General features: G+C 35.9%; 1 pseudogene; it reads left to right on the forward strand.

Moving 5' to 3' along the window:
- Positions 1 to 771, forward strand: part of LOC138148226 (reticulon-3 pseudogene) — a 120,874-nt pseudogene extending 120,103 nt beyond the window's left edge.
- Positions 772 to 6,125: the final 5,354 nt, after the last annotated feature.

The following is a 6,125-nucleotide window of genomic DNA, read 5'->3' on the forward strand; positions in this document are numbered from 1 at the left end:
TGTAAACAAAAAACATAAGCTTAAACTTAAAGTTAAACATAAGTTTTTTCATCTCTGAACCTCCATGTCATTATCTTAAAAAAAAAAGGAGGATGGGGGATAGAAGTCACATGACCTATGCCCTTGTAGCTGGAGACATCTTGCCTTCTGAATTGTACCTCCCCTTTTCTCTTTCCCTCCTCTCTTTCTTACCTCTGATTTGGAATGCCATGGTAGAACTGTTGGCAGTTACCAGATCTCTGTTGGTCTTCTATCCTCCATGGCTGTTGCTATAGATAGAGGAAGGCTGGACTGGGGGCAGGAGCTGTTCCTTGTCCAGTATGGTATACTACCTCATATTTTGGAGAGAGGTCAAGAAAAATTAGTTTGCTTATAGTACATCAATCATGCTGTTCTCCCTAGCAGGTTTCAGTGAGATTGGTTTAGCTTTTTAACTCATCTCAGTTCTTCTATCTGTCACTATCAACTTCAGGGTATACTATTCTTTTATACAAGCTATGTATAAGTCAGAAGAGGGACATTCATTCAAAGTCAACCTGCATGTAGACATTGTTTTGTCCTCAGAAGTTTTCCATAATCATGTGTATGTTGCTATGATGCATGTAAAGAAGGTTCACAAGCTCAGCACCTGTCTCTGGCAGATCTAGGGAATTTCTTAAAGCTGACTATCTTCAAAGTTGACTGATAACATATAGTGGTTCAGTTTTCAATGGGATTGCCCTCCTGATTCTTTATGAAATTCTGATTTTAAGTGTTCCCACTGACTGTTAAAAGTCCAATTGATTCTCATTATTCATGATAATTATGTACTATGAAGTTGCCACAAACACTGAATTAGAAAATGTAGAACCATTGCTCCTAGGGAAAATATATGGTTAGGTTCCTGCAAGCCTCTGGTCACAACATTTGCTTTAGCAATTTCCAGAATGGCCTCACATACAGATGGACAAATTTCTTCTTTTTCTGGTTTTACTAGATTGATTAACATTGAACTCAGAGCCAACTGCTCTATAACTCATGCCTGAACAAAGCTAATCTGACACGTGTTTTCCCCATAAAGAGCATCCCTTCTTGTGCTTTGGAACACTAGATCACACTTCAATACCATGCATGAGGGACATTTTAAAAAGTGAAATCACCAACAAAAAAGCACAAAAAAATGTGAAAAATGGAAATACATAGACTGTGAAAAGGACACTTGTTTACAATATTGGAGCTGAAACAAGAATGCAGAGCTTTACTTTGTTTGACCTCAGCTGGCAACATGTGCATTGGACCCCTCCAATTTTTGCCACTTTGTGCATAACTACAAATGACTGCAAAAGTGCTATGAGTATTGATTTCAGGGTTACAGACAAATTTTAGTGAGTAAGTGAATGCACTACTACAGAATCCACAAATAATGAGGGTTGACTCTATAAGACATAGTTTGATTACTTATGTTGCTATTAGGAGTGATCAAACCAAATCAGGTTTCAAAAAGACCCAAGCACAGATTACTGACATTAAAAAGAAAAACAAAAGATAGAAAAGCATCTTAGAAACTGGAAATCTAAAAGCTACTAACCACTATTTAATAGACATAATCAATTTTACTTATTCCTGTGAAGGAATATGTTCACTGTCAGTTGGAACTGCATTCTAATTTTTTTTTTATTTAATACCTACCCCTTTCACCCTTGCTCTCATGATAAAGCTCAAAAGCATCCTGGACCAAAAAAGAACTGATGTCTTAGGACCCACAAGAATTAATGGTAGACTAAAAGTAACAGGATAAATCAATACCTCATAATGATGGGGCTTTGCCTATGGCTTGAACTGTGACCAAAAAAAATGTAAGGGAAAGGATGAATGAGGAAGGATATCTACCAACAAATTCCTATATATTGTCCAATTTTACTGGATGTCATCCAATCTCATCCAATCTATTCAATCCAGTTGTATAAAACTCACATCAGAGATTTAGCCCTATTTTTAAATTAAGAGAGAACAACTGTTAAATTTTGGCCAGTTTGGGGGACAGGACTGTAGGAGATTTTTTTGACTATAGTAATTTTCAATTACTCTCTTATGTGAGTCTTTTCTATCTCTTTAACCTAATTTACCTGCCCTGCTGGATGAAAAGCTAAAATGTATGGCCCTTACTTAATGATATTGTGATCTTCTCTCCTAGGATCTCTGAAAAGGTGCAACTTTCAGTTCTATTTAATCACTTAGAGTAATGACTTTTCTCCTCCACAACACAGTATAATAAATAAGATATGGTACAGGAGAACAGGGAACAGAAGAGTACCCAAGAAGAAATAACTATCAGCCTACCACTCTTTGTTTAAACAATTAAAAAAATATCATTTTGGGGTGGCTAGGTGGTGTAGTGAATAGAACACTGGCCCTGGAGTCAGGAAGACCTGAGTTCAAATTTGACCTCAGACACTTAACACTTACTAGCCATGTGACCCTGGGCAAGTCACTTAACACCAATTGCCCTGAATTCCCTCCTCGAAAAAGTAAAAACAAACAAATAAACTGTCATTTTGAGAAGCTGGTATACATTTTATCAGCTCTGAGTATTAATCTTATACCCATTACTGTAACGTACTTTTCTCCTACCTCACCTCAGTTCAAGTTTAAAAGTACTCTATTGTATATTTTTCACAGCTGTGTGCTGATAAATGTTTAACAATCAACTTTCTAGAAAAAGGAAAATATGCCTGATATGCCTTTAAATTTATTCTGCCTTATTAATAATTTCTCAATCACTTTAAGTCCAGATGATCAATAAAAGTATAAATCAAGCCTTGATTTTTAGCATTTGTTGTAAATGCTCATTCTGACAACCAGCAGCACATCCCTACCTTTTATATTTTGAAATACAAAGTCTCTAATATTTTAAATATTTTATAAATTTAATTTATTTTAAAAAAAATGATGGGGCAGACAAAATATCTGCCCTTCCTAAGGTTATTAGAGAATTCAATGGATATCACTTCCTAGTGGGCAGAGATTGTTTCATTTATCATATGTTTTTATCCCCATGTGCATAGCAAGGTAGTTGTCACATAGTAGGTCATTTATTAATACTTACTGATTGATTCAAGTACTCTGCAAATCTAAATCGTTCTTGTTATTCCTCCTACTATTTCTAAAGTAGCTACAACACATTTCATGTCCTACTTTTTTAGAAATTGCATGCCCCTCAATTGTACGCCAAGTTTTTTCTGAGCCTTTCCCTTTTTTCTCTTGTTCTCAGAAAGTCTGAGTGGGAAGTGAAAATAGTACATTAGCGGAATACACACTGTGCTGGCTACATTTAATCTTCTCCCTACCCTTGCTGTTCTTTTCACACTTCCTGTTGTGTGAAGAGAAAGATAATTTACATTGAATGAATTTGTTTTGCATAACTCCATCTTTCAGCCAAAGAATACCTTCTGTTAGTAATATATGTAGCTCTTTTACACTTTACTTTCTAAACTAGGTAAAAAACAGTCCAACAGATCCTGGAGGTTCTTCTGTAGGGACAGGCACTTATCTGAGGATCTTTTTTTTTCTTCTATTCCTCATTTAATTCCTTCCTTTAAAATGGAAAGGAATAAAACAAGAAAGAGATCTTAGTCCAATCTCAAAAATAAATGAAAGAAGGTATTGCATCACATAAATGACTACCAAACAGGCATGGGGGCCCTGGGGAAACTGGGACAGATGGATTTACAAGTGAATTCAATCAAACATTTAAAATAATCAATGCATGTAATATAAAAATCACTTTCTAAAATAAAGGCAGAAAGAACTATACAATACTTTTTTTTTTATGAGACAAACACATTCCCAATACTCAAACTAGCAATAGAGAAGGTAGGGAAAGAGAATTGTAGACTAATCACACTTACTAAAATAGATACAAAATATATAGAGAGATCAATACTTAAACTATGGTAATGTGTCCAGAAATAGAGTTAAATAAGACCGAGTTAGATTCATATCAGAGATGTAGGCATTGTTCAACATAAGGAAAATAATTAGCATAAATAATTATAGAAACCAGAGTTGTCAAAAACAAGGCCCGCAGGTCATATGAAGCTCACAATACTCTCAACTTTAGTCCAAATCAGATTAAAATGTAATTGAGAAATATTTAACAAAATAAATAAAAATACAATAAAACAAAAATAATGTTACTATGTGGGCTTTCTAAGTCAATATGTAACTGTAAGGCTCCTTATGGGAGGTTCAATTGTCCCTGTTTCTATTTAAGCTTGACACACTAATGTAAACAATAAACATAACTAAAAACTGAGAACAGCAATGTTCTAAAGCTCAAGGGAAAGCAAATATTTTAATGTTTAGTGGAGTTCTGAACTGATTCAACTAGAATGGTTATCATATTATGTGGGAAAAGTGACCAAATTTTTCATACCCTCTGACCCAACAATTCCATTATTGAGAATTTACCCAATGAAGTCAAAGACACAAGAAAGATTTATTATACACCAAATGTTTCTATGGGAAGTCTTTAGTGGCAAAATAATTGAAATGAAGTATATCTTCTGATTAGAGAATGATTAAAAAAATCTATGACATATCAATATTGTACAGCAAAAATAGCAAGAAAAGATATTTATGAATGGATGTAAAGTGAAGAATTAAACAGAAGTAAAAGAAGAATATAGGCCATGAACTGATGGTGTGAATAAAAAGATCACTTAAAGGCAAACTCTGGATAACTCAAGAACAAATGAAGATTTCACAGGAGAAATAATGAAGACTACCTCTCTCTGTTGAGGTTTAGAGGTGCTCAGGATCCCCAAATACCAACATGCCTGGTCCTACCTGAACGAATTCAACTCAAATCTTCTTTAGGCCAAAGAAAAACAAAGTCTATTCAAGACCTGCCATATTGGGTAGACTCTTAAGGAATCTGAACATTTGTGAGGCTTGTATTAAAAAGTGGTGCAAAATGAATCTGAGCCTCTCCATGGAGGCAAGATGGATTTCTTTTATACGGAAAGACTGTGGGAGGTATCTAGGGGGAGCTTAGGAGTCTGGGGTGACTAGAGGAGGGATTTAGGGAAAGTCTTGAGGAGGTGTCTAAGAAGGATCTTGATGGGACTGGAGTGACTAGAGGTCAGATTCCCAGGAACCAAGAGAATGGGATTTTGATGGGATCAAGGGTGAGAAGTAGTGGGAGGCAATACCAAGGTAACAGTCATTCTGATGAATATCTGGTTACTGGATCCAGATGAAGATAGGGTTGGCAATACTTTCACTACATATATACCAAAGTTTGTTACAGGAATCAAATGATATAATGCATGTAAAGTATTTTGCATGACTTAAGATACAAGTTTTATTGCAGCAATATTCTTCCAAAAGATTCATAGTTGCATGTGACCCAGAGGGTAATTGAAAGATATATGGTAGGTGTGATGGGCTATTTACAATGACAATAATGCTGTTATCATTTATATAACACTCTAAGGTTTGCAAAAAGGTTTTTCAAATATTATCTTACTTTATAGTCACAACAACCCTGAGAGACAGGTGCTATTATTATCCCCATTTTACAGATGAGGAACTTAAAGAAAGGCTAAATGACTTGTCTAAGGTTACACAGCTAATAATTGTCTGAGGGAGACTTTGAATTCAGGTCTGAGACTCCAGATCCAGTTTCCTATTCATTGAATTGCTTAGCTGTCCCACACCACACCCCTCAAAAAATGTGACTAACTTGAAAGGAAGCATGGTATAGCAGATAGAGCACTGCACTCAGATTCAGGGCAGTTGTAGGTTCAAATCCTAGTTCACACATTCATTCCCTACCTGCATGACTGTAGTTGTTGGCAGGCAGTCATTTTTAGTTGTGTCTGGCTTTCTGTGACCCCATTTGGGGTGTTCTCAGCAAAGATACTGCAGACCTTCTCTAGATCATTTTACACATGAGGAAACTGAGACAAACAAGGTTAAGTGACTTTCCCAGGGTCACACAGCTAGTAAGTATCTGAGGCCAGATCTGAAGGAAGATGAGCCTTCCTGACTCCAGGCTTAGTATTCTATCCACTGTGCCAACCAACTGCCCCTGTGTGACTGTAGACAAGTCACAATCTCTCTGGTCTTCACTTTACTTAGTT

The sequence above is a fragment of the Petaurus breviceps genome, unplaced genomic scaffold (assembly GCF_028583685.1).
Source record: "Petaurus breviceps papuanus isolate PSGF00001 unplaced genomic scaffold, PetGlider_PUasm1.0 90823, whole genome shotgun sequence".
In the NCBI taxonomy this organism is placed as follows: Eukaryota; Metazoa; Chordata; class Mammalia; order Diprotodontia; family Petauridae; genus Petaurus; species Petaurus breviceps.